This window comes from Salvelinus sp. IW2-2015, linkage group LG7 (genome assembly GCF_002910315.2).
Source record: "Salvelinus sp. IW2-2015 linkage group LG7, ASM291031v2, whole genome shotgun sequence".
NCBI classification, from domain to species: domain Eukaryota; kingdom Metazoa; phylum Chordata; class Actinopteri; order Salmoniformes; family Salmonidae; genus Salvelinus; species Salvelinus sp. IW2-2015.
Window position 1 is genome coordinate 20016808 of NC_036847.1, and position 24101 is coordinate 20040908.

Below are 24101 nucleotides of genomic sequence, written 5' to 3' on the forward strand. Positions count from 1 at the left end.
GAGAAGAGAGGAGATGGAGCGAGAGAGGAGAGAGAGGGATATGAGCGAGAGAGGGAGTAGAGCGAAATAGAGGGATATGTAGGAGAAGTGAAGGGACTAGAGCGAGAGAGGGATAGAGCGAGAGAGGGGATACGAGCCGAGAGAGCGGAGAGCGGAGAGCGTGGAGAGAGTTGAGAGAGCCTGTGGAAGAGAGCCGAGGAGAGGAGAGAGAGCGGAGAGAGAAGCGAGAGAGATGCGAGAGAGAGCGGAGAGAGAGGCGCGAGAGAGCGAGAGAGAAGCGCGAGAGAGAGCGCCAGGAGAAGAGAGAGCGAGAGAGAGCGCGAGAGAGAGAAAGAAGGCGAGAGAGGAGAGAGAGAGAGAGAGAGAGAGAGAGAGAGAGAGAAGAGAGAGAGAGAGAGAAGAGAGAGAGAGAGAGTAGAGAGAGGAGAGAGAGAGAGAGAGAGATAGAGAGAGAAGAGGAGAGAGAGAGAAAGAGAGAGAAAGTAGAGAGAGAGAGAGAGAGAGAGGAGAGGAGAGGCGAGATGAGAGCAGAGCAGAGAGAGCGAGAGAGAGCGAGAGAAGAGCGAGAGAGAGCGGAGAGAGAGCGGAGGGAGAGCGAAGAGAGAGCGACGAGCGGAGCGAAGGAGAGAGCGGAGAGAGAAGCGAGAGATATGAGAAGATAGAGAGAGAATAGAGATAGAGATAGAGATAGAGGATAGAGATAGAGATAGAGGAGGGAGAGAGAGAGATGTAGAGAGAGAAGAGAGAGAGAGAGGGAATCTGTTTCTTTAAGTCTAAATACTGTAGTGTATATATATTACAGAATCTGTTTCTTTAAGTCTAAATACTGTAGTGTATATATATTACAGCAGACCTACAGTAGACCTTTCCCAATGTAAACATGTGTTTCATTTCAGTATCAGCAAACAGACAGATACATTGATATAATTATCATATTCAATTACAGCTTTCTTTGTCTCTGCTTAAATTACAAACATGCTTCACTGTTTCAATATTGCCTATTCAGCAGCTGGGTGAATAAACACTTACAGGCTGAGGGACTCTGAGTCTGTTTCCTTTGTTCTGCCTGGTTCGGGAGGAAAGGTAGAGGTAGATGAGAGAAGAGGGAGAGGTAGTGGAAAGGGATTGAGAGATCCAGACTATTACACAGTAGTGCCAGGCAGAGTGGCATCCTGCCTGGACCAGAGCCATATCACTCACCCTCTGCTGGCTGGTAATATCACACCTGAACCTGGGCAATAACAAACTCATCTTCCCCCCTCTATCTCAAATCTAACAACTCATAACATCTATCAGATGCCTGGCAATTTCTCTGTTCTCTATTTGCTATCCTAACACCTACAGTGTGATCTCTGATAGATAGATAGATAGATCAGTATGCTCAGAGAACAAAGTCCATGTTAGATTGAAAATACTATTGGGATCATTGAAGTGAGAGTGGTTACCACAAAATAAGACCTCTTCCTCCCATCTAAACCATTCTTTACATTGATAGAATGTTATCAGAACGTTGGAGCCGTATGTTCTTGTCCTGTTACAACAGTGAAACGTCTCCAGGTGGTCAACCAACCAGGCCGGTCCCGTATTAGGGGAATACCGTGAACACCCAGCCCTCCGACGAGAGCCTGTCGAGGGGTTTTCTGCTTTCCACGAGTGGGCCTTTTCAAGAGCTCCCAATCCCTGCATGCATTACATACCTCTTTTCGTATTCTAAGGGGGATTGTGGATTGGTTGAGGCGCTAAGCTTTTAGCACTCTGGACGCTGTATCCCGACACAATGGGCACAATCCATCTCTCCTTCACGTGTTTCATCCCCCTCTCCATCTCTTCCTCCACCCTCATCAGGTTGAAAATGTATTCAGTCCCTCAAACGCTCAATTAAACTATTCCGCTGTCTTTTTAATGCAAAACTCTAATATTATTACTGTGTATGTAAATACCTGGCGGGATAATTTGCCTTGCCAAATAACGTGCCCTCCCCGCTCACAATGCCAGTCGCCTCTGAGGAAAAGCTCTTTATTGCCCAGCGGGTGCGTTGGCATGCCTGGCCTGTTGGCAGCCTACCCACGCTGGGGTCAGGGATCAGGAGGGGAGTAGGTCAGGAGGTCGTGTGGGTTCTGTGTGGCTGGGCTGTTAAAACTAGACTGTAGTGTACTGTAATGTCCTGGGGGAGTGTGTTGCATACAGCACATCAAAGACCTCGCTACGCCTGCTTATTCAATGAGAGGAGAGAGAAAACGTGGGGGTGCTTAACCAGCCCTGTCAGACACACACACACACACATATACAGAGGCGCATAAATAATCACACATCCTCTAGGTTCAAAGACATTGAACCAGGCCTTGATAAGAGGTCCAGGTGAACACTTTACATACGTTCTCCATTATGTCCAGCTCTAATGGGGCGCCAGGACAGCTAATTAGGAGAATATTGCTATGCTAATGTATGCAGCTCACAGAGCAGGGGCCAGGAAAATAAAATCTGTTTGATAAATAAAAGCAGAGAGGAGGGGCACAGAACATCTGGACCGGCAGGAGAGAGGACCAACAGGAGAGAGGAGAGGAGAGAGGAGTGAAGGAGAGCATGAAAGGAAGAGATGCATGAGGGGACAGGGGAGAGACAGAGAGAGGTGAGGGGAGGTAGAGGGAGGAGGGGGAGAGGAGGAGAGGAGACGGAAGAGTTATAGGGGAGGGAGAGGATGAGCCGGATAGGGGAGTGGTAGAGGGAGGTGAGGGGATGTAGAGGGAGGAGGGGGAGAGGATGAGGCGGATAGGGGAGTGGTAGAGGGAGGTGAGGGGAGGTAGAGGGAGGAGGGAGAGGATGAGGAGGATAGGGGAGTGTAGAGGGAGGTGAGTGGAGGTAGAGGAGGAGGGAGAGGATGAGGAGGATAGGGGAGTGGTAGAGGGAGGTGAGGGGAGGTAGAGGGAGGAGGGAGAGGATGAGGAGGATAGGGGAGTGGTAGAGGGAGGTGAGGGGAGGTAGAGGGAGGAGGGAGAGGATGAGGAGGATAGGGGAGTGGTAGAGGGAGGTGAGGGGAGGTAGAGGGAGGAGGAGAGGATGAGGAGGATAGGGAGTGGTAGAGGGAGGTGAGGGGAGGTAGAGGGAGGAGGGAGAGGATGAGGAGGATAGGGGAGTGGTAGAGGGAGGTGAGGGGAGATAGAGGGAGGAGGGAGAGGATGAGGAGGATAGGGGAGTGGTAAAGGGGAGGAGATAAAGAAGATAAATAAGGGGAAAGGGGATGAGAGAGGAAGTGAGAGGAAAAGAAGAGAGGAAGGGAAGAGAGATGAAAGATATAGTAATGGAATGGGAAATATTAAGGGTGAGAGGGGGATGGGGGTCTTTGCCCATATCTATGTTTAGTGAAATGCAGAGCTAGGGGAGTGGGATAGAAACAGGGTCTGAGAGCCTCAAGGCAGAATGTGGAGAGAATGCGGTAGATGAAGGGACGCACACACAACACACACACACACACCACACACACACACACACACACACACCACACACACACACACACACACACACACACACACACACACACACACACACACACACACACACCACACACACACACACACACACAACACACACCACACACACACACACACACACACACACACACACACACACACACACACACACAATGACTTAAAACCGAACTTACGATTGGTGCACACTGCAGTTGTAGAAGACAAAGTCCACACTGGCAAACTCTTTCCTGTCTCCTTAGACTTCAGATACAGCTTCACAGTGCGCTTGTCCCCTAGAAAGAGTCACAGTACATCAGTATGACACAATCTACACACAAACAAAATAATACAATAATGCTATTTTGTTAACACACAGTGCAACTGATGTATATTACTAGCAAATAGCAGCATGAGGATGCTGTGGTTTCTTGTCTCACCCTGGTTGCGTGTGATGGGGGCGACCTCTCGTGTGGAAGGGGACAGGCAGTAAATGCGTCCCCCAAAGATGCGTCCCTCTGTCTCAGTGTAGTCCTCAAAGGAGCAGTTGACCCCTGCCGAAAGGTTAGGCACATTCTGGGCCTGCAGCACCAGCTAGGAATACAGAGAGAGAGGAGAGTGTGAGGGACAAGTCAATGTGAGGACACACACTCTCAGTCACACAAATGCATGCACACACACACACACTACACACACTACACACACACACACACACACACACACACACACACACACACACACACACACACACACACCACACACACACACACACACACACACACAACACCACACACACACAGTCTTGTACAACTAACCATGTGGGGACACACAATTCAGTCCCGTTCAAAATCCTATTTTCCTATCCCTAAACCAAACCCTAACCCGTAGCATAACCCTAATCTTAACCCAAAAACCTAACATTAACCCTTAACCTAATCATAGCTCCTAACCCTAACTCTAAAACTAACCCTAGCTCCTAACCCTGACCCTTAACGTAATTCTAATCCTTACACTAATTGTAACCTTAACCATAAACCCCCTAGAAATAGCATTTGACCTTGTGGGGACTAACAAAATGTCCCCAGTTGGTCAAATTTTGTGGGAACTTCTGGTCCCCACAAGAATAGTTAAACACGTCTACACACACACACGCACACGCACACACACAGGATTTATTGTCAGGTGAGTTACCTGCACTTCGGACATGGTGACAGAGATGTTTCCAGGCTGGACACTGAGTTTGACACACTGCTCCACTCGGGAGGCAAAACGCTGAGGCTCATCAGCCCTCTCACAACGATCCTTCCTGGAACACCTGACAGAGAGGGAGTTTTGGTTCTTCAGGTGACTTGATAGTATGGAGTTGAGGACATAGTAATGTCAGGTACGCAGCGTCAGAGCAGCTCGTGTGGTCATACAGTACTTACACATTGTGGAGGACACACCAGCCACAGTGGGGATCTCCTGACCCCAGACAGGCGCTGCAGGAGGAGTACTGCTCACAGCTCTCCACTGGAACACGGCTCACCTGGAAACACACAATACACACGGTTAACATCATAGAATGCGTCACGAGTTTATTGGCTGAGTGTGATTTGAGTCTTTGTTGACGTATGTCATTCGCCATCACAAACTGACATACTGTACAGTTCACTTTCTAAAAAACAGATGTTCACCTTAGATTAGTCCTTGTCTCTAGCACATCTCAGCCCTGGTCTCTTTATGGTCGTGCTCATGGCTTGCGTGTTCTGTGTAGCGAGTCGGTGACAGCCGTGCTGCCTGGACTCAATCACCCCCAGGCCTGCACTGTTAAACGCAACCGTCTCCTCTCTGACTGGACACCAACATATTAGACTATTATTGGGCCTCTGGGTGTATTTGTGTGTGTGTGATTGGATGTGTGGATGCGAGTGAGCATGCGTCCACACGTGTGTGTGTGTGTGTGTCCGAGGGCAATCCGTGACAATGTTTGTGGGGCAGCTGTTGGGAGCCTGCAGCCCTGACCACAGTTACTCCTGTCATACTCAGAGAGCACAGCTCACACACTTCCAGCTGCTTCACTCAGGACTGGAGGTCAACAATTCCACATCCTGTATGTGTTCTGTGTCTTTGTCATCGTACTGGGCTTGAATATAGAATATAGGCTTTCTATTCATCCACATAAATAGCTCCACTGCACCAAACTGTTTGAGCAGAGACATTACAGACTGTAGGACTGTGAGAAACACATCTGGGGTCAGTAGGGAAGAGGAAGAGAGACGTGGTTTGGTTTTTGTGTGTGTGTGTGGTGTGTGGTGTGTGTGTGTGTTGTGGTTGTGTGTGTGTGTGTGTTTGTTTGTTGGGTGTGTCGGGTGGTGGTGGTGTGTGTGTGGGATAGTGTGTGGTTGATGGTGTGTGTGTGATGTGTGGTGTTGGTGTGCGTGTGTGTGCGCACATGTACAGTGTGCAGACCTACTTCCGCCACGAGCAGCATCCCTTTCTTTCTGTCTTCTCTCTCTGTCTCTCTTCTTCTCAACTTCTTTTGCTGGCTGCTGCCTGCCTGCATGCCTGTTGGGTTCCACACATTCAGCAGGAATCAACCTACACCACCTCACTGGGCTAGTATTACATTACAACCGCAGGCATCTTCTAAATCAAGTGTCAGAAATCAAACAGGATCAATTTCATCTGAGACCATTGAGGACTTCACTGCTGGGAGGACTGTAATTATTGACTAGAGAGAAAATCTAGTATGGAGCTGGACCTCTCTTTGAACGCTGATTGGCTGACAGCCGTGGTATATCAGACCGTATACCACGGGTATGACAAAACATTTATTTTTACTGCTCTAATTACATTGGTAACCAGTTTATAATAGCAATAAGGCACCTCGGGGGTTTGTGGTATATGGCCAACATACCACGGGCTAAGGGCTGTATCAGGGCACTCCGCGTTGCATCGGTTGTGTTAGAACAGCCCTTAGCCATGGTATATTGGCCATATAGCACACCTCCTCGTGCCTTATTGCTTAATTATAAAACAGGTRGTTTGGGTCCTGGATGCTGATTGGTTGATATAAGGGGGTTGTCGGACAACAACTCCTGCAAAATACCATAACATGTTAATGTCATAATTCCACCATCCACAGCCCAGGCAGGAAATCCCTCAGGAAAAAAGCATCTACACATTATTTTCTCATGTTACTATTTGGTTTGCAACAGTTGGGGGTTGAAAAAACCTACCTGTCTGCCTCTACGACCTGTGAAACAATGTATCATTTTACAAATGCGATCTCTCCAGTGCCAGCAAAGTAGAGACAAGCACTGGCTGTCACCAACCAGCGCCAGAAGCTCTTCCACTCGTGTGCCATCAATGGAAACGTCACTATTAACATCACCAACTAGCTTGGTTAGCTCCGACTCGCTAACAATAATAGTTGTTGCCTATTGGACATTTATTAAATCATTATCATTGAATTTATAGAACGATTAGAATTAACAAGTCAATTAACATGTCATAAGGTGAATGCACCAATTTGTAAGTCGCTCTGGATAAGAGCGTCTGCTAAATGACTTAAATGTAAATGTAAACAACTGGGTCAAAACAGGAGAAAATAACTAAAAAGACCAGCCCGCTTGGATAATAACTTAAGAATGCAAAAAACGAATTTACTCATTAAAATAATGTTTATATTTGTATAAATATATTGGCAACAGTTTTATAAAAGCAATAATGCCCTCAAACCCAGGAATTACCTTMGTGTCACACCCTGACCTTAGAGAGCCTTTTTATGTCTCTATTTGGTTTGGTCAGGGTGTGATTTGGGGTGGGCATTCTATGTTTTGTTTTCTATGTTTCTTTATTTCTATGTTTTGGCCGGGTATGGTTCTCAATCAGGGACAGCTGTCTATCGTTGTCTCTGATTGGGAACCATACTTAGGTAGCCCTTTTCCCTCCTTTCAGTGTGGGAAGTTAATTTTGTTAGAGGCTTCATAGCCCTGTTAAGCTTCACGGTCGTTTTGTATTGTTTATTGTTTTGTTTGCGACATTCAAATAAAAAGGAATATGTACGCTCACCACTCTCCACCTTGGTCTTCTTTCGACGGCCGTGACAGAACTTCCCACCAAAAAAGGACCAAGCAGCGTGGTAAAAAGGAGAACTCGACATGGGATGACATCCTGGACGGCAAAGGATCCTGGACATGGGAGGAGATCCTGGCGGGAAGGGATCGCCTTCCATGAGAACAGGTGGAAGCAGCCAGGAAGGTGGAGGCAGCTGGTAATCGTTACGAGGGAACACGGCTGGCAAGGAAGCCCGAGAGGCAGCCCCCCAAAAAATGGTGGGGAACACGGGGTGATTGGCGGAGTCGGGTTATAGACCTGAGCCAACTCCCCATGCTTACCGTGGTGAGCGTCGTACTGGTCAGGCACCGTGTTATGCGGTGGAGCGCACGGTGTCTCCAGTGCGCGTTCACAGCCCGGTGCGCTACCTTCCAGCTCCCCGAATCGGCCGGGCTAGAGTGGGCATCCAGCCAGGTCGGAGGGTGCCGGCTCAGCGCATCTGGCCGCCAGTACGTCTCTACGGCCCAGGATATCCTGTGCCGGCTCTGCGCACTGTGTCTCCGGTGCGTCTGCACAGCCCAGTGCYTCCCGTGCATTCGCCCCGCACGTGCCGGGCCAAAGTAACCATCCAGCCAGGACGGGTTGTGCAGGCTCTATGCTCGAGACCTACAGTGCGCCTCCATGGCCCAGTGTATCCTGTGCTCGCTCCCAGAGCCAGGCCTCCTGTACGTCTTCCCAACCTGGTGAGTCCTGTGCCTGCTCCCAGAGCCAGGCCTCCTGTGTGTCCCTCCAGTCCGAAGCCTCCAGTGATGATCCATTGCAAGAAGCCTCCAGTGATGATCCATGGCAAGAAGCCTCCAGTGATGATCCATGGCACGAAGCCTCCAGTGATGATCCATGGCACGAAGCCTCCAGTGATGATCCATGGCAAAGGAAGCCTCCAGTGATGATCCATGGCACGAAAGCCCCAGTGAGGAGTCATGGCACGAAGCCTCCAACGACGGCTCCAGTCCAGAGCCTCCAGCGATGGTCTCCAGCAACGAGGGTGCCGTCCAGGGGCCGCAACGAGGGTGCCCAGTCTGGCCCGCAACGAGGGTGCCCAGTACGGGCCCGCAACAAGGGTGCCCAGTCCGGGGCCCGCAACGAGGGTGCCCAGTCCGGGGCCCGCAACGAGGGTGCCCAGTCCGGGCCCGCAGCGAGGGTCCCCGCACCAGAGGTGCCACCAAAGTGGGGTGAGCCAGAGGTGGAGCGGGTTTGCATCCCGCACCTGAACCGCCACCGGATAGATGCCCACCCAGACCCTCCCTATAGGTTCAGTTTTGCGTCCGGAGTCCGCACCTTTGGGGGGGGGGGGTACTGTCACGCCCTGACCTTAGAGAGCCTTTTTATGTCTCTATTTGGTTTGGTCAGTGTGTGATTTGGGGTGGGCATTCTATGTTTTGTTTTCTATGTTTCTTTATTTCTATGTTTTGGACGGGTATGTACGCTCACCACGCTGCACCTTGGTCTTCTTTCGACGGCCGTGACACTTGGCCTCGCCTCGGGCCCCAGAACAGCCCTTGTTGGGCTGGGTTCTTAGGCATTATTGTTTAAGTATAGGCCTAGGTAGAATAAAAATGTATTTTTACTACATGAGTGCATGCAAAAGCAGATACATGGAGGTAGCAGTGCCTCTGATAGTCCTGAAAAAATAGTCCTGACGTCATTATTACACCAAATAACCACAGAGGCAATAACAGTAAATAGCTGTCATTACATTCCTCTGGACAAAAGTGACTAAAGATTATGAGGCAGGCAGAAAAATCCAGACACACATACCGTATATTATTAAAACATAAAAGCCATAGCAGATAGAGTTTACTCAATAGGTCGGGCGATACAGGGGAAGATAATATTTCAATGGAACATTTCAATTACTGAGTTTTATAAAGCAAATAATAGGAAGGAAGATCTTAGGTTCCCCGCCAGAGTCCTTTGTCTTACCAAGAGGTACAGTGACTATTACTAAGAGCACCTATTCATATTAAAAATGGCATTTTCCTCCTGGCCTATTTACTGCTACAGGCAGAGAAGGAGGAGGACACGACCATTCATCTCTGGTCCAGCGACAGGGGGAGGGATTAATTACAAATAAATAACAGCCACAAATGAGCCTCTCATTTAGGTCACAATGGAGAACGTCTTAATCAGCCACGGGAAGGAGGGAGCTAGGGGGAGGGAGAGAGGGAGGGAGCTAGGGGGAGGGAGAGAGGGAGGGAGCGAGGGGACGGAGGGAGACACACAAATGTAATTGCGACTCTGATATTTCATTTCACATAAGGGCAGCGGCATGGGCCCGGCTAGGCAGGCCTACTGTAATTGCTCCATCTGTGTAATTTGCGCCAAAATAGAATGTGCTATCAGAGCACAATACTGTGATGGATAGGTCATTCTGTTAGCACCCCTTCAGAACCACCCCATGGTGTCACACACACATACAGATTAGGTCATCCCTCTGCCCACCCCGAAAACGACAAGGCTTAATTTCACAAGAACAAACTTTTCCTTCTGGAGGCTTTTTTCATTCCTTTTCCTCTCATCTGTCTTGAATTTGGCTGGTTATAGAGAGAAACATGGCAAATGAGGCCATACATCACAGCCACTGACACAGACACAGCTTTGAGAGAGAGGGAGAGAGCGGGAGAGAGAGAGGACGAGAGACAGAGAGAGAGAGAGAGAGAGAGAGAGGGAGAGGGGGGAAAGGGAGAGAGAGAGAGAGAGAGAGCGAGGGAGAGGGGGGAAAGGGAGAGAGAGATAAAGGGCCCAAATGCCATGCGGCACTGTCACCTGTGCTGCGCTCTTGATGGCGGCCACCACATTCTCACAGAGGACAAAGAGAGGACCAGCAGACTCTCACACAAAATCTGCCTCACATGCCACTGACCAAACAGGCAGGTGACTTGGTGCATTCCTTGCTACCACTGGTCACAACCTACACTCTTACATGCTGACCAGACCGCTCGCGCGCATGTTGATTTTGTCAACCCACACCAGACGCTATCAGGACACGAAGGTTGAAATATCAAAATGAACTCTGAACAAACTATTTTATTTTGGAGACAGGTCGAAAAGCATTAAACATTTATGGCAATTTAGCTAGCTAGCTTGCTGTTGCTAGTTAATTTGTCCTGGGATATAAACCTTGGGTTGTTCTTACCTGAAATGCACAAGGTCCTCTACTCCGACAATTAATCCACAGATAAAAGAGTAAAAGTGTGTTTCTAATAATCTCTCCCCCTTCAGGCTTCTTCTTCTTCTTCTTCTTCTGTGGACTTTATTTGGCGGTTGGTAACCAACTTTAAGGTGCATTACCACTACCAACTGGACTGGGATGTGGACCTCAGTTCATCTATCAATCACCCACGTGGGCATATGCTCCTAAAAAACAATGAGGAGATGGCACGTGGGTATGTGCTCCGAAAAACCAATGAGGAGATGGGAGAGGCGGGACTTGCAGCGTGTCAAGCGTCACAAATGTAAGTTCTATTCTATTCTGGCTATGCAGACACTCGTTGACGCACGCGACGCGAGCAGTGTGGTCAGCATGTTAGAAAAAAAAGGTTCCAAAAGGGTTATTCAGCTGTTCCCCTAGTATAACCCTTTTTGGTTCCAGGTAAAACTCTTTTGGTACCAGGAAGAACCTTTTTGTGTTCCATGTATAACCTTCTATGGAAAGTTCTACATGTAACCCAAAATGGTTCTACATGGAACCAAAAGAGTTCTACATGGAACCCAAAATGGTTCTATTTGGAACCAAAAGAGTTCTACATGGAACCCAAAATGGTTCTACTTGGAACCAAAAGAGTTCTACATGTAACCAAAAACAGTTCTTCAAAGTGTTCTCCTATGGGGACAGCTGAAGAACCCTTTTAGGTAGCACCTTTTTTCTAGGACTGTACTGAATGAATGACATCCACAAGCAGTCATTTGCTTGTCATCATTGAGCTTCAGCCTCAATCACTCCTCGTAAAGACACCCTCCATGCCAATAAACATTTCAATCCGATTTGTGGTCTTTTATACACCCATAAGAGTGTATCCGGATGCAGACAAGACGTGTGGAGGTGAGGGTCCTGACTGAACACTCCTGGTAGGGGAGTAGAGGAGTAGAGCTAAGTGCTAGGAGGAGGTTAAGGAGGGAACTTTTAGCTTCATACTTCAGTGAGGACACCTAGTTACTGCTCTAACAAGCTTTAACCGCTCAGCTCAATACACCTCCCTGGCCTGCACCATGTTCAGTAGCTTCACCCCTCTTCATCAAAATGAAAACATTTAAAGGACTAAGTGGAGGAAGAGATGCTACTGTATTGTACAACAGCAGGAGCTATGCCCCACCACATGTTACCATAGCAACAAAACCAGATAGTGGTTGTTTAAAGGAGGCTGGGCTGACCAAGCTGAGCTTTGGGTTAGTGATGATGTCCCAGCTATTCAGCAAGAAAGTTCTAGATCATTGGAGGCAAATAAAATGTATTTTCCTCGAGGAAGCTCATAGATGGAAGAAAGTTATTTTTTCCAAAAGCACACATTATCATTCTAACTCTGCACCTAACACGACAGAACACACATTATCATTCTAACTCTGCACCTAACACGACAGAACACACATTNACTCTGCACATAACACGACAGAACACACATTATCATTCTAACTCTGCACCTAACACGACAGAACACACATTATCATTCTAACTCTGCACCTAACATGATAGAACACACATTATCATTCTAACTCTGCACCTAACACGATAGAACACACATTATCATACTAACTCTGCACCTAACATGATAGGACAGGGCTAAGGTTTCTCCACTGTACTCTACTGTACCAAAATCAATACCACCAGGGCCATTTTCTCTTCATTACAGCAGTTGATTCTGTCTATGTAAGCACTGCGACGGCCAATTACAACCAATGAGTCACATTATGTTATCGTTTTACACTGCTGACATCACCTGACCTTACCATGGACATCTATTCAGCTATAGTAGAGGATTGATGACCATCTCCACGATAACCATATCCTGTAGCATGACATCAGTCAGAACATCCATTGATTATGGATCATGATCCACTTAATCCATACATATATACTGTCAATTAGAAAACAAGACCATCTACATGACAGTTGAGGTCAAGGATGACTTAATATACAGTGTATTCATCGATCTTCTCCTGAGAAAACCTACTCCTGGACTAATCTGTCTGTATTTCCAAAGATGTAGGAGTTTAAACGTTACGGATGCACCTAGTTCTCCTCTCCGTGTCTTTATTGTCAGAACAACAGCGAGAGGAGCTTCCGTGTATAAATCCAACGCACGTTAATCGAAATTTCTCTCCTTGAAGTTAAACGGACAGTTTTATGTTTCTCTCGGTCCCAGCATTTACAGTGGGGAGATGTAGTACGATGGGCTACCTGGAACTTTTAATTAACTGCTTGTGAATATGGGGAATGGTAAATGATTCTGTCAGTTTGGGAAATTGAGTTTTTGATGTTTGAGGCACAACACTAGCCTTCCACACTGGCATTTCTATTATCCAATGAGGAGAGACAAATGGAGAAAAGGCAGGAGGGGATAGGTAGGACAAACAGAGTGCTTCTCTCTCTCGTCTCTCACCCCCGCCGACCGAACCTTACTCTCCTGAACGCACAATGATTACACACGGTGCAGAAGAATGGTTTATAAACCCGTCCGAAGCAGATTTATCTGGAACCCTGTCCCTGCAGGAACTAGTAGGGCAAAAAGAGTGAGATTAAGGCCCTGTTGGTTGATTATGAGGTCACATTAAAAAGGTAATACACAACCCCACCATCAGGTCATTTACAGTATGGGAAGATGACATGTCATGCTCTACTGGTGATCCATCACACCTGCTGAACACCCTCAGGAGACAAGATGATGAATGAGACAATGAGACTAATATTATTCACATTGATTAGATATACTTCCGTCCCGTATGATGAATAGATAGGTATTTCCTATCTCAACACTAAGGGAGCTAAGGGAGAACAATCCCCTCCAGCTGCTCTGAGTCTAAACCAAGACAAGACAAGACCAGGGCTGTCTACTGGGAAACGGTTGCATCATCTACTCCACAACTTCACCTCAGGTTGTGTCTCAAACGGCACCCTATTCCCTATATAGTGCAATATTTTTGACCAGGGCCCTATTCAAAAGTAGTGCACTATATAGGGAATAGGGTGCCGTTTGGGATGCAATCTCAGTGCCTGGGAACAACACATGCTCCCTGTAACTCCATGCTTCTCAGTTGTCAGGAGAAGTTATAACAATACTGTTGTGTATCACGTTGTATCTTCGGTAACAGCAGTAAGTGAATCCGATATGTTGAAGAAGGCTACATTTCCTAAGTACAATGCCTTCGGAAAGTATTCAGACACCATGACTTTTTCCACATTTTATTACGTTACAGCCTTATTCTAAAATGGATTAAATAAAAACAAATCCTCACCAATTTACACACATAACCCCATAATGAAAAAGCGAATAATTTTTTTTTATAGCAAATGTATAAAAAAAAAAAAACAGAAACTCCTTATTTACATAAGTATTCAGACCCTTTGCTATGAGACTCGAAATTGAGATCAGGTGCATCCTGTTTCCATTGATCATCCTTGAGATGTTTCTACAACTTGATTGGAGTCCACCTGTGCTAAATTCAATTGATTGGACATGATTTGGAAAGGCACACCTGTCTATATAAGGTCCCACAGTTGACAGTGCATGTCAGAGAAAAAACCAAGCCATGAGGTCGAAGGAATTGTCCGTAGAGCTCCGAGACAGGATTGTGTAGAGGCACAGATCTGTGGAAGGGTACCAAAACATGTCTGCAGCATTAAAGGTCCCCAAGAACACAGTGGCCTCCATCATCTTTGGAACCACCAAGACTCTCCCTAGAGCTGGCCGCCTGGACAAACTGAGCAATCAGAGGGGAGGGTCTTGGTCAGGAAGGTGACCAAGAACACGATGGTCACTCCGATAGAGCTCTAAAGTTCCTCTGTGGAGATGGGAGAACCTTCCAAAAGGACAACCATCTCTGCAGCACTATCAATCAGGCCTTTATGGTAGCGTGGCCAGACGGAAGCCACTCCTCAGTAACAGGCACATGACAGCCTGCTTGGAGTTTGCCAAAAGGCACCTAGAGACTCTCAGACCATGAGAAACAAGATTCTCTGGTCTGATGAAACCAAGATTGAACTCTTTGGCCTGAATGCCAAGCGTCACGTCTGGAGGAAACCTGGCACCATCCCTACAGTGACGCATAGTGGTGGCAGCATCATGCTGTGGGGATGTTTTTCAGCGGCAGGGACTGGGAGACTAGTTAGGATCGAGGGAAAGATGAATGGAGGAAAGTACAGAGAGATCCTTGATGAAAACCTGCCCCAGAGCGCTCAGGACCTCAAACTGTGGCAAAGGTTCACCTTCCAACAGGACAACGACCCTAAGTACACAACCAAGAAAACGCAGGACTGGTTTCAGGACAAGTCTCTGAATGTCCTTGAATGGCCCAGCCAGAGCCCCGGACTTGAACCCGATCGAACATCTCTGGAGAGACTTGAAAATATCTGAGCAGCGTCGCTCCCCATCCAACTTTTTAAAAAATGATTATGTTACCCTTTATTTAACCAGGCAAGTCAGTTAAGAACAAATTCTTATTTCAATGACAGCCTAGGAACAGTGGGTTAACTGCCTGTTCAGGGGCAGAACAACAGATTTGTACCTTGTCAGCTCAGGGATTTGAACTTGCAACCTTTCGGTTACTAATCCAACGCTCTAACCACTAGGCTACCCTGCTGCCCTGATTCATGGAGTGCACTTGACAGAGCTTGAGAGGATCTGCAGAGAAGAATGGGAGAAACTCCCCGAATACAGGTGTGCCAAGCTTGTAGCGTCCTACCCAAGAAGACTCAAGTCTGTAATCGCTGCCAAAGGTGCTTCAACAAAGTACTAATCAAAGGGTCTGAATACTTATGTAAATGTGATATTTCAGTTTTTTCTTTATAAATGAGCAAAAATGTCTAAAAACCTGTTATTGCTTTGTCATTATGGGGTATTGTGTGTAGATGGATGAAGGGGAAAAAAAATATTTAATACATTTTAACGTAACAAAATGTGGGAAAAGTCAAGAGGTCTGAATACCTTCCGAATGCCCTGTAAATATCTCTGAGAAAAAGACAGACAGAAGAAGATAATGTCCATTCATATCTGGTGACAGCCAAAGCCCTTTCTCAGGTTGGATACTGTCAACAAATCCCAAGTCTAAAACCATTGTTTTGTAGCTCAGTGAGTGCTGTATGTAAAGATCCTGGTGATTTTTGGCTTAAGTGTAAAACTCCATTCCACAGCTGGGGTAAGCTCCTGTCTGAGCCCATCTCTTTAGCAGGCTGCTGTTTCTGAGAGAATAGCCATCACTCAGCTTTCATCCTACTCTCCTCTCAGGATGGGCCATGGAGAGAAGGAGAGAGAGGGAGCCCTAGAGAGGGAGAGATAAGAGAGACGCTCCCCTCTCTGTTCTGCCGACCACAGGGGCACGGGGCCCATTGACTCCTTCACCAGGTGGAGGCAGAGGCTTTAAAAGAGGAGATGACGGTAGTGAGAGAAAGAGAGAGATCTCTTCAAACCAATTAATTTCCCCACCTCTCCTCATCACTCTTTTTATACGTGTGTGCGAGAGAGAGGGAGCAGAGGGAAAAGCTGGTCTGGCTCTGAATCCCAGACACATTCAGTATTCTGTCTGCCACTGCTGCCTGCTCAGACGCTAACATCAGTCAAATGTGATCTGCTTTGCCGATATACTGTATACAGCAGCGATAGGAAAATACACACCAGATTCTCTCTAGTTAGAGGGAGAGTGCATGTCGGTGTGTATATGCGCCACTGTGTGGTGAGCCAGAAGCAAGAGTGGAGGCTGGAAGTGGTTGAACAAGAACCTAGTGGGTGGTGTCTCATCTGACAACCCCGGAACGAAGCTATGGCCAGGGAATAGCCTCAGTGTGAGGTGAGAAGGCCATGGAGATCCATAAAACACCTTAACATGAATGGCCATCTAGATGACATACAGTACCAGTGAAAAGTTAAAACCCTACTCATTCAAGGGTTTTTCTTTATTTTGACTATTTTCTACATAGTAGAATAATAGTGAAGACATCACAACTATGTAATAACACATATGGAATCATGTAGTAACAAAAAAGTGTTAAACAAATCAAAATATATGTTATATTTGAGATTCTTCAAAGTAGCCACACTTTCCCTTGATGACAGCTTTGCACACTCTTGGCTTTCTCTCAACCAGCTTCATGAGGTAGTCACCTGGAATGCATTTCAATTAACAGGTGTGCCTTGTTAAATTTCAAGAACTTTCAACGTTTCTTGAAGTGCAGTCGCAAAAACCATTAAGAGCTATGATGAAACTGGCTCTCATGAGGACCACCACAGGAAAGAAAGACCTAGAGTTACCTCTGCTGCAGAGGATAAGTTCATTACAGTTACCAGTCTCAGAAATTGCAGCCCAAATAAATGCTTCACAGAGTTCAAGTAACAGACACATCTCAACATCAACTGTTCAGAGGAGACTGCGTGAATCAGGCCTTCATGGTCAAATTGCTGCAAAGAAACCACTACTAAAGGACACCAATAATAAGAAGAGACTTGCTTGGGCCAAGAAAGACGAGCAATGGACATTAGTCCGGTGGAAATCTTTCCTTTGGTCTGATGAGTCTAAATGTGAGATTTTTGGTTCCAACCGCCGTGTCTTTGTGAGACGCAGAGTAGGTGAACGGATGATGATGATGATTTCTGCATGTGTGGTTCCCACCGTGAAGCATGGAGGAGGAGGTGTGATGGTGTGGGGGTGCTTTGCTGGTGACACTGTCAGGGATTTATTTCGAATTCAAGGCACACTTAACCAGCATGGCTACCACAGCATTCTGCAGCGATAGGCCATCCCATCTGGTTTGCGCTTAGTGGGACTATCATTTGTTTTTCAAAAGGACAATGACCCAAAACACACTTCCAGGCTGTGTAATGGCTATTTGATCAAGAAGGAGAGTGATGGACTGCTGCATCAGATGACCTGGCCTCCACAATCACCAGACCTCAACCTAATTGAGATGGTTMGGGATGATTTGGACCGCAGTTTTGATGTCTTCACTATTATTCTGTAGAAAATAGTAGAAAATAAAGAAAAACCCTTGAATGAGTAGGTGTGTCCAAACTTTTGACTGGTACTGTAGGTGATGTACTAGTGGGCCATCCATGCTCATCTATAATACACAGCCTTGACTTAATAAATCCTAGGACCAGTGYTGATGGAAGTCACACATAATGGTAATCATATTTATAAGACAAAACACATCTCCATGTAGACTATGAGGTGTTTCCTCTTGCGCTGCTGTAGCCAGTGTAGTAAGGGAATGTGTGTGTGTTTTCCCACACACTATTGGTGATTGGGGAGAAGTGTAGGGCACAGGGTCAGGTTCTCTGGGACCGGGGATAGCTGCAGTACTAAGGGAAGGGAGATACTATGTACAGTAACTAAGTGGAGTCAGTGTGCTATTGGTCCTCTGCTCCAGCAGAGCAGTAGAGCAGCTAGGCTCAGTAGTCCCCTACTCCTCCCAGCTAACACAGCTGCACCACAGAGGACATAACTACTGCAGCCACCCAGGGAAAGACCTCCCTTCACACACTACCTAACCCTCACAGTATTGCTGAATGTGTGTATCGGCCACTTCTTAAAATCTGTTTCCCTCTAGAGGGTTGAATGTTGGATATTGTTAAAGAGGCTGTAAAAGACATGTCCCATGTATTGGCTGTGTCCAGGGTTGAGCTCTGGCTAAATCTCTGGCTGTGGTGGAGACAGAGCGTGAGAGAGAGAGAGAGAGGTTTCATGTTTAACTTTGCTGCTTGGACTTGGCCGTGTAGTGATCGAACTCTATGTCAAGGCCACTCAAATGGAATCCATTTGTATCAATTACAGCCCATCTTTCCTATAAAGATTTGGACACATGGAAGTCGATTAGCTGTAATTGCTGGGAAACTGCAGCGAGTCAAACTATAGCGTGTGTGTCTGTGCTGGAGCTATGGCCCTGTAGTGGTCGTTACGGTAGCAGAGATAAGATAACATGAGACAGTAACATCATCTAACACTGCATTTCCACTGGATCTCTTATCACTCTCTATCTGTAGGAAGGTTACTGTAAAGCTACTGTAAAGTGTCACAGATAGAGAGAGGGTGGTCAGTGGCTGGGGAAATAACATAGACTACATACTGATATGGCAGGGGCAGTTTTTTGCATCTGAATATAAGGCCAGACAATGTACAGTAGAGTACAGTACAGAGAGATACTATGTAGTACAGTACAGTACAGAGAGATACTATGTAGTACAGTGCAGTACAGTACAGAGAGAGATACTATGTAGTACAGTGCAGTACAGTACAGAGAGAGATACTATGTACTACAGTGCAGTACAGTACAGAGAGAGATACTATGTAGTACAGTACAGTACAGAGAGAGATAATATGTAGTACAGTGCAGTCAGAGAGAGATACTATGTAGTAGCAGTACAGTACAGAGAGAGAGATACACTTTATGTAGTTACAAGTAGAGAGGAGAATACTATGTAGTACAGTACGGAGATAGATTACTATGTAGTACAGTAACAGAGAGAGATACTAATGTAGTACAGAGAGATAGATACTATGTAGTACAGTACAGAAGAGAGATACTATGTAGTAAGTACAGAGAAGAGATACTATGTAGTAAGTACAGTACGAGATAGATACTATGTAGTACAGTACAAGAGGAGATATATGTAAGTAACAGACAAAGAGAGAGTTAGTAGTAAGTACAGAGAGAGATACTATGTAGTACAGTAGCAGAGATAGATACTATGTAGTAACAGTAAGAGAGAGATACTATTAGTACCAGTACAGTACAGAGATAGATACTATGTAGTACAGTACAGAGAGAGATACTATGTAGTACACGAGAGATAGATACTATGTAGTACAGAGAGAGAGAGGAATACTATGTAGTACAGTACAGAGAGAGATATTATGTAGTAACAGTACAGTACAGAGATATACTATGTAGTTACAGTACAGTACAGACAGAGAGAGATACTATGTAGTACAGTACAGTACAGAGATAGATACTATGTAGTACAGTACAGTACAGAGAGAGATACTATGTAGTACAGTGCAGTACAGTACGAGAGAGATACTATGTAGTACAGTACAGTACAGAGAGAGAATACTATGTAGACAGTACAGTACAGTACAGAGAGAGATACTATGTAGTACAGTACAGTAACAGAGATAGATAACTTGTATGTACGTACAGAGAGAGATACTATGTAGTACAGTACAAGTACAGAGAGAGATACTATGTCAGTACGTACAAGAGAGATACTATGTAGTACAGTAAGGCAGAGAGAGATACTATGTAGTGCAGTACAGAGAGAGATCTATGTAGTACAGTACAGAGATAGATACTATGTAGTACAGTACAGAAAGAGATACTATGTAGTACAGAGAGATATATACTATGTAGTACAGTACAGAGAGAGAGAGATACTATGTACGTACAGTACAGAGAGAGATACTATGTAGTACAGTACAGTACAGAGATATATACTATGTAGTACAGTACAGTACGAGAGAGACTACTATGTAGTACAGTAAGCAGTACAGTAAGAGAGATACTATGTAGTACAGTACAGTACAGAGAGAGATATATTAGTACAGTACAGAAGAAGAGAGATACTATGTAGTGCAGTACAGAGAGAGATACTATGTAGTAAACAGTACAGTAACAGAGTATATACTATGTAGTGCAGTACAGAGAGATACTATGTAAGTGCAGTACAGAGAGAGATACTATGTAGTACAGAGAGATAGATACTATGTAGTACAGTACAGCAGAGATAGATACTATGTAGTGCAGTACAGAGAGAGATACTATGTAGTACAGAGAGATAGATACTATGTAGTAAGTACAGAGATAGATACTATGTAGTACAGTAAAAGAGAGAGATACTATGTAGTACAGTAAGCAACAGAGATAGATACTATGTAGTGCAGTCAAGAGCGATACTATGTAGTACAGAGAGATAGATACTATGTAGTACAGTACAGAGAGAGAATACTATGTAGTACAGTAAAGAGAGAGATACTATGTAGTACAGTACAGTACAGCGATATATACTATGTAGTACAGTAGCAGTACAGAGATAGATACTATGTAGTACAGTACAGAGAGAGATACTACGTAGTACAGTACAGAGAGAGAGAGATACTATGTAGTGACAGTACAGGAGAGATATAACTGTAGTACAGTACAGTACAGAGAGAGATACTATATAAGTACGTAACAGAGAAAGATAACTATGTAACAGTACAGTACAGAGATACATACTTATGTACGTACGTACAGTACAGAGAGAGATACTATGTAGTACAGTAAAGAGAGAGATACTATGTAGTACAGTACAGAGAGATGAGATACTATGTAGTGCAGTACAGAGAGAGAGAGATACTATGTAGTGCGTACAGAGAGAGATAATATGTAGTACAGTACAGTACAGAGAGAGATACTATGTAGTACAGTACAGTACAGAGAGATACTATATAGTACGTGCACAGAGATATACTATGTAGTACAGTACAGTACAGAGAGAGAGATACTATGTAGTACAGTACAGTACAGAGAGAGAGATACTATGTAGTACAGTATAGAGCGAGAGATAGTATGTAGTACAGCACAAAGAGAGAGATACTATGRAGTACAGTACAGTACAGATAGAGTACTATGTAGTACAGTTCACCGAGAGATACTATGTAGTACAGTACAGCGAGAGATACTATGCAGTACCGTACAGAAAGAGATACTATATAGTACATGCACAGAGAGAGATACTATGTAGTACAGTACAGTACAGAGAGAMARACTATGTAGTACAGTACAGTACAGAGAGAGATACTATGTAGTAAAGTACAGAGAAAGATACTATGTAGTACAGTACAGAGAGATACTATGTAGTACAGAGAGATACACTATGTAGTTCAAAACAGAGAGATACTATGTAAAGCAGCAGTGTATCCCATAAGTACTCTCTCTGGGGATGCTATATGACTAATGCAGAGTTCTCATCTTCCTCTGTACATTTTCTGCCATATAAATAAAACTGTCATGTTCAAATGCAGGAAGAAATCTTTCCCCTGGTGCAAGAGTAAAGGGCCTGTCCCCCATATGGAAGGAGATTCATATTCATGCTATCAATTAGGACACATGGAGGTGTACGGTATGGAGCGGGGGAGTGTAGAGCAGAATATACACACAGGCTGTACTGAATAGTGCTCTGGGTTTAATTCATATACACCATCCACTGAGTCACATAACAGGCATTGTGCACCACACATTTTTATGGTTATTCTACCTCTCCTTTTTTCCCTCATTTACCGTTTTTCTCCTCCTCCTCTACCCCTCAAACGTGGAGGTTAAACGGCACTGGCTGATATTCCCCCGAGGACAGGCGCCGCGTTTGTGGCAGAGGCCGTCACGCTTGGACGGAGCCCGCCTCCCAAATCATTTGATGGAAAATGGCTATTGATATTCAGTCATCAGTTTCTGGGGATGTCGGGGGTGGGGTGTGGGGGGGCTGCAGGCTTGGCGGTGTTATGGAGTGCACGGTAACCTGTCTGTCTGTCTCGTAAGTAAGGCCTTATCAGGAAAACGTATCCCTGTTCAGATAGAGTGTCACAGGGTGTCACAGAGTCAGGCAGTGTCACAGAGCCAGGCGGTGTCACAGAGCCAGGCAGTGTCACAGAGACAGGCGGTATCACAGAGACAGGCGGTGTCACAGAGCCAGGCGGTGTCAAAGAGCTTGACAGTCCTTACTTCTGTCACCTCATGTCACTATGCCTCAGAGCAGCCAGGAGACATAAACACACACATACAGCTCTGACATATATTAATGTAATACTGCATAGCCATCAAGAGAAGGGCTGGGAGGAGAAGGTGAGGGGCTGAAGGGAGGGGGAAGGTAGGAGGAAGGGCTGAACAGGGAAGGGGAGAGGGTGAGGGGCTTGAAGGGAGGGAGAGGGTGAGGGCTGAAGGGAGGGGGAGAGGTGAGGGTGGCTGAAGGGAGGGAGATGTAGGGGGAAGGGGGGGGGAAGGGGCTGAAGGAGGGGGAGAGGGGGCCACGGGGTGTTAAATAGCAATCCAGAGGAGTGAGAGGGGCATTTTGAAGAAGCCGCTTCAATTTAAACCCCTGAGATGAATCCTTAGCGGTAAGCCTTGGTGGCCCCTAATCTCGCATCACCCTGCTAACCAATTCCTTCTCTTCTATTCTGATAAAGAGAGAGAGGCTGGGAAGGGGAGGAAGAATAGAGGGGTGGTGGGGGGAGCCCCCAGTAATGATGGAGGAAACGTCTTTAATGAGTGTTCAAGAGGAGGCCCTCCAATTAGAGCTTAGGGGAGAAACCACATGAAAGAACAGAGAGATCAGGGAGAAAAGGAGAAAGAGAAGAGGGTACAAATAACTGGGGAAGAGGGGAGATTTCTCTTTCCGCTYGTGATTTGGTTAAGAGGGGGATTTGGACACTAATTCCATCAATGGGGATCACAGAGAGACCCCCTTTCCGTTGCCTGTGATGAGGGGTGCTGACTGGGGGAGGAACATTTGTGAGTGGAGAGGGGGTTGGGCAGGGGGGCTGGCTCAGTGCTAAAAATCAAACGGAAGCAATCACAAAGAGTAGCTGGAGTGTCTGACACAGAAAAACCCCACACAAACACACATGCGCACTTAACGTTTACGCTTGTGTAAATGTGAGTGTTTGTTGGTGATAGTGTGTTTTTACACACAGCGTGTGTGTGTGCCAAGCTTGTACCTGCTTGTCTGTGAGGGCATAGATGTGCTGGTGGTCTGGGCTGAAGAGCAGGTCTCTGTGGATGGGACTCCCCTCGCTCACCGCCACGTTCTCATACAGCATAGCAGGTAGGTTGACAGAGTTCACCAGGATCTGAAACACACAGTAGTCGTCAGTACATTTACAGCACAGGACAGCTGTCAGTTCAGTACAGTCCATACTTTTACTGTACATATGCTATAGGAAGAAGGCAGAACAGGTAGAAAGTGAAGTATGGCAGATAGTCTCTGTAATGGTGAGACTTGTCAAATAAAAGTGGATTGTGTGTAATGTTAGTGACAGAATGATAGAGCACTGTGGAGCTTCCCAGCCACAACATAAAGGAAACCAAAGGCCTCTGTAAATCTGACAGTCCATTTCTGCTCCACAACCATAAATCATCAGACAACTCCACACGCTGCTGCTGTTGTTGCTGCACTCTGCCACCATAAACTAAGAGAGAAGGAAAACTCTCTCTTTTCTCACACACACACACACACACACAACCACTCACACAACACACAACACACACACAACACAAATCACCACACACACACACACCCACACAACACACACCACAGATAGTGGAACACGTCCACACACACACACACACAACACACAACACAC

The 24101-nt window shown here is 46.0% G+C and overlaps 1 pseudogene; it reads right to left on the bottom strand.

The window, feature by feature from the left end:
- The window catches only part of LOC111966560 (plexin-A1-like), a 299289-nt pseudogene that overhangs the window by 104883 nt on the left and 170305 nt on the right, over positions 1-24101 (bottom strand).